The sequence below is a fragment of the Oryx dammah genome, unplaced genomic scaffold, assembly GCF_014754425.2.
Source record: "Oryx dammah isolate SB20612 unplaced genomic scaffold, SCBI_Odam_1.1 HiC_scaffold_27, whole genome shotgun sequence".
Classification (NCBI taxonomy): Eukaryota; Metazoa; Chordata; class Mammalia; order Artiodactyla; family Bovidae; genus Oryx; species Oryx dammah.
Window position 1 is genome coordinate 35,479,524 of NW_024070211.1, and position 6,223 is coordinate 35,485,746.

At 36.4% G+C, this 6,223-nt stretch overlaps 1 protein-coding gene across 1 annotated transcript in view; it reads left to right on the top strand.

The window, feature by feature from the left end:
• Positions 1 to 6,223, top strand: part of LOC120854102 (receptor tyrosine-protein kinase erbB-4) — a 1,232,614-nt gene that overhangs the window by 231,312 nt on the left and 995,079 nt on the right. The gene's annotated exons all lie outside the window — the stretch shown is intronic.

Sequence of the window (6,223 nt, forward strand, 5' to 3'; positions counted from 1 at the left end):
TTTTCCCCATTTTTTTCCCATTGTATAGTTGCTTTAAGATGAAGTGTTAGTTTCTGCTGTACAGCAAAGTGTATCAACTATACATATGCATGCATTCCCCTCTTTGGGTTTCCTTTCCATTTAGGTCACCACACAGCATTGAGTGGAGTTCCCTGTGCTATGTACTCAGTTCTCATTAGTTATCTATTTTATACATAGTAGTGTATATATGCCAATGCCAATCTCACAATCTATCCCACCTATCTGCCCCTCTTGCTATCTGTACGTTTATTCTCTCTAGAAAAATGAAATAGATGAACTTACTTGCACAACAGAAATATATATATATATATCTCAGAGAAGGCGATGGCACCCCACTCCAGTACTCTTGCCTGGAAAATCCCATGGACGGAGGAACCTGGTAGGCTACAGTCCGTGGGGTCGCTCAGATTCGGACAGGACGGAACGACTTCACTTTCACTTTTCACCTTCATACACTGGGAGAAGGAAATGGCAACCCACTCCAGTGTTCTTGCCTGGAGAATCCCAGGGACAGCAGAGCCTGGTGGGCTGCTGTCTACGGGGTCCCACACAGTCGGACACGACTGAAGTGACTTAGCAGCATATATATATATATATGTTTAATTTTGCTCAGTCTGGGAGTTTTCAAAACATTTGCTTTTCTTACCACCATTGGATCTCATGTTATTACCATTCTTCATGTTGCAGTTTTCTAGGCCATAATACTGGAGTGGGTAGCCTTTCCATTTTCAGGGAATCTTCCCAACCCAGGGATCGAACCCAGGTCTCCAGCATTGTAGGCAGATTCTTTACCAGCTGAGCCACAAGGGAAGCCCATAGTACCTAAAAATTACTAATAAATCCAAACAATAGGCATCTTTGAATATGGATGTTTTTGTTGATTTGTAACAATTTTACTTTTTCTTTGTGTTGTTATAAATTATTTTTACACTGATGAATTAGAAAACTTCAAATCCATAACATATCAAGATGACTATCATGGATTAGGAAAGTATGTTTCACTGATGTACTTAACGTCTCTATTTGTGCTTAACCCACAAACTATTTGCATATGTGAAATTAATAATTGTCATCAGTTCCAAATTGTACTACATTGACTCTTAAACAATGTGGGGGATGGGATACCAGCGTCAAAAATCAGAGCATAGTTTACAGTTGGCCCTCCTTATTCACACTTCCTTTGTATCCAGGGTTCCACATTCACAGATTCAACCACTGTAGATGGTACAGTACTGTAGCATTTACTATTAAAAAGAAATCTGTGTATAGATGGTCCATTCAGTTCAAACCCATGTTGTTCAGGGGTCAACTGTGTTTATAAAAATATATCAATTTTATATTATGAAAACAATCATATTTTGAGGTTTAAATTATCCCACGTCTTATTTTAAATCCCTTCAAGTACATACTTCCTCTTTATCCAATTTTAGAACTTTTACAATTTAGTCACAACCTCCTAACCCACTGATAGTAACTGATACTTTAAAAAGGATACAGAGGCAAAGCTATCGCTACAGGCAATATTTAGATGTTATGTCTTACTGAATGACTCTCTTTCAGGATTCAGACATGTAATGGTAAAACTGGTAAGCAATAATTTAAATTAAAACAAAGTATATTCTTTAAGATAGTATTGCATAGAAAGTTTATCCAAATATAAACCTTGATAAAGTAATCTATTTAGGAACTGTTGCTTTATTATGAAATATGAGTATTGAAATGAATGATGTTCCCCAGATTTATTTATGTTACCTCCTTGGCATTTATGTTTTCCCAGCCAATAGAGAATGTTGCCATGAACTGAAATAGGCACTTAAATTCCTGAGTCCAAATCATGCCTAAATAATGTAAATGTTTTATATCATATTTGTAATAAATTAAATATGAGTCTTTAGAAGTAACTTGTTCTGTTTATCCATTCATTCAAGTAACAGTCATTGAATGTTTACTATATGACGTTTTGAGTGAGACTGAGACTTACATGAGGCATAGCTTGTGTCAATCATAGAATCAAATGATTATAATGCAAAATGACAAGTACTAAACTACATGTATTTACTACTGGCCATTGTTAAATGACTGTCAATAGAAATAGAAATGATGAGATTTATTTATTTATTGTTCATTCATTTATTTATTCACTTACTCAACAAACAGTTATTGAGCAACTACTTTGTGACAGGCTCTGTCCTTGCTCTGAGATTATGTCAGTGAAAGAAATTTCAAATATGTCTTCTGCTCTGGGGATTACATTGTAGGGGTATGAAGAAAAATTTCTGTTAAGTAACTTGGGTATTGAAGTAGTCATTCAGTAGGCAGAGCAAAATATGAGTAAGAGAGAGAAAGAGAGAATTACAAATGGTAGATAATAAATAGTATTGGAATCTAGCTAACTCTCATCAATTTATTGAGAGAATTTGGGAAAGTTAAATCACCATGAATCTTCATACAATTCTGTAGCTATCCATATTTTGAAGTTTTTAAAACTTATGGATGTGTATACCCATGGCTGATTCATGTCACTGTATGGCAAAAACCACTACATTATTGTAAAGTAATTAGCCTCTAGTTAAAATCAATTAATTAAAAAAAAACTTATGGATGGAAGAGGGTATCATTTTAAGTGATTATAATAGTAAGCTATTTAAGGAAAATAAACCAGTGCTTACCAGAGGGAAGGAGAGTAGAGGATGGGCAAAATAGGGGAAGGAAATTAAGAAGTACAAACTTCTACTTATAAAACAAGTCATGGGATGTAATATACATCATAGGAACACGGTAAATAATACTGTACGTTTATAACTGTGTATGGTGACAGATGGTAACGAGACTTATTGTAGTGGTCATTTCACAGTGTATGGAAATATTGGATTAATATGCTGTATATCTGAAAATAATTTGATATGGTAAGTCAATTATAATTCAATAAATATACAAATAATTAAAAAAGTAAAAAGGAAGCATCTCCTCTGAAATAAGCTTCCAATCTAGTATGCTTGTAATTTTAATAGACATGGCAGTGCCACTATCTGGATAGGAATAGTTCCACTGGAGTAGTAAATGTAATGGGTTTATATAATATGTTTCCTTAACTGAATTAATCAGGGTGGTTTTTTGTTAGGAATAAAGATCAGTGGTTCCAAAAATCTGGTCCACAAACAAACTGCATTATAATGACTAAAGGGGTTAAAAGCAACAACAGCAAAAGCAGCTACTGATTCCCAATCCTATAAAACTGGAATTCTAATTCAGCAGCTAGCTGTATGGGTGGTTCTCCCTGGTAGCTTAGGCAGTAAAGAATCTGCCTGTAATGCAGGAGACCTGGACTCAGTCCCTGGGTCGGGAAGACCCCCTGGAGAAGGGAATGACAATCCATTCCAGTATTCTTGCCCGGAGAATCTCTTGGACAGAGGAGCCTGGCAGGCTTCAGTCCATGGAGTCATCAAGAGTCCAACAAGACTGAGCAACTAACACTTTCACTTTCACTTTCATGGGTGGGTCTCAGAAGCAATATGTTTTTCAAAGTTACTCAGACTGTGTTATTGTGTGGACAAACTTTGGAACAAAATTACTAATGTTATGACTAACCAGATTCAGGAATTTCAGATTGAATAAGAAATGAATAGGATCATTTACTGGTACTCTAAAATCTATCAATTAGGACACATTTTAATTGGAGCTTTTCCTGGGTATAGCCTGGTCTGGGGCTTCCCAGATGGCACTAGTGGTAAAGCATGTGCCTACCAGCGCCAGTCCGCCTCAGGAGACACAGGAGACATGGGTTCAGCCCGAGCTGGGAAGATCCCCTGGAGAAGGAAATGTCATCCTCTGCAGTATGCTTGCCTTGTAAATTCCATCCATAAAGGAGCCTGGAGGACTGCAGTTTGTTGGGCTGCAAAGAGTCAGACACAACTGAGTGACGGAGCACATAGCCTGGAAAATGTTGTGCGTGTGTGTGCTCAGTCACTCAGTTGTGACCTCATGGACCCACCAGGTTCCTCTGTCTGTGGGATTTTTTCAGGCAAGAAACTGGAGCAGGTTGCCATTTTCTACTCCAGGGGGTCTTTCAGACCCTGGGATTGAATCCGCCTCTCCTGAGGCTCCTGTATTGGCAGGCATTAGCACCACCTGAGAAACCCTGATATATGCCAGGCACTGAATTATTTGTTGAATGAATGAGTTAACTCTGGGTGTACTTTACTGTGATATATTGAATTTAACTGTATGTGTATGTATGCACACGTGCAGTTTGTATTTTAAGCACCTAACAGGAATCATCCCTGGAGCTTGTTAGCATTTCTTTATTCAAGGAAACTAGAGTCATGATCTCATGCTGATCAATATCCTATTCTATATCCATTTCTTTCTAGAATTTTGTTCTCCTCTTCTTTAGTTGTAGAATCCCTGAGAAGGAGGAAATAAATCAACACTTGCCTTTTAGGGGTTTCCATACCTCCAGAGATTTCTGGCAGGGAGAATTCACATTTTCTTTGGACCTTATCCCAAAGAAACCCAAATACACATTATTTTTCTTCACCCATTTTTTTTTACCTTTAAATTATTCCCCTAAGTGTCAAGATCAAAAAAATACCACCCCCACCCCAGTCTTTGAAACTGAAGAGACCATTTGGATTCTGACCCAGAGAAAAACTGAACTATTTTCATCTTTTTCTGTGTGGATCATAGAAATGATGCCAGAAATCTAAGAAAGGGTCTATCTAAGAATACTAAAATGATAATGAAGACATAATGATATTAACTAATTATAGACTTAAAAATAGGACAGATAAGATAAATTTAGAATAAGCTTTATTTGGTTTTGGAAAAGGAAAGGCAGAGTGGTGGCATGATTTTTGCCTTCAGGCTTGCAGAGGCATATTTTCAGAACAATTTAAATAGTCTCTTCTAGAGAGACAAATTATGCTTACATTTATTAGTTAATTTGTCTTGACAATGCCACAGGTAGTTTAAAACTACTTTATCTACAGGTGACCTGAGGCAATAGTATGCATGATTGGGTGGGATTTCTGGAAATGTTCTTTAACAGAATATAGAATCATTTGTGCCTAAATATTGCATTGATTTCCACCATTACTTTTAAGATTGTTATTAGTCAAATAAGTCCTTCTTTAACATGACTTCCCACTTATAGACATGGAAAACCTACTTATATAATAAGAAGTATTTTGGTGTTATGGGAAAAACATATACTTTGGAAAATGTAAAAAAAATAAAAAACACATGAAACATGAATTCCTGTACTTAACAACTTTATAAATAATAAAAGGAAAGTTGTATTTGAAATCTGTATTTAAAATCTCAGGAGGGTTAAGCGCTCACCAGTCATATTTAGTTTGATAAAATTATCTCTAAATTAACCACAGTATACAATGGAAAGAAGCTCTAGACTAGAATCTGTTATTTACAAGATTATATATTTTTTCCATCTCTCTGGGTGCTACTTTTGTAATCTAAAAGATAAAAGAGTAGGAATAGGTTTTCTTTAAGTTGCTTTTATACTTTAAAAGTTTCTACTATAGCATGTTCATATTTGTATGTATACTGTCTTGGTTTATAAAATTTCCTTAACTGGAGGATGTCAGCACTGAGAAATTCTAGGTTAGGCCCAGATATGAACCAGTTGTGTGACTGTGGTTGAATCAGTGAAAAGTTGAACCAGGTGATATATAAGGTCATTTCCAGCTTTGAATAGTCTCATAAGTTAAAGACATGGGAAGTCTAGATTATCAAGAAGAAGATACACATATAAGATCCTGAAATACTAAGAGTACAAAGATTCTTACCCTCTCTCTACTGGGTAGAGAAGAATACACACACCTCCACACACATTTCTGTGTGTATGTCTACCGTAAGTTATGGCTATAGATAGCTCATGACCAAGGGCACTTTAAGTGATTAGGTGTAAGTATGTACATTGTTTCCTTCATGTATATTTTGTAATTATAGGAGTTTTCATCAAGTCAGGAGGAAAAAAGGAAGAGAGAGAGGGGCAAGATGGAAGCCTTAGGCCTAACTGCTTTTCTCCTCACCCTTTCTCCAGACTCTCTCCACTGCATCGTTTCCTTGGAATAGGAGGCGCATGAGTCTCAGTTTTGACATCATTTCCATCAAGAAATAAGCCCCAACCCAATCTTCAGAAGAAAGCCCCAAACCACTTGTTCCTTAGAGCAACCTTTCACAG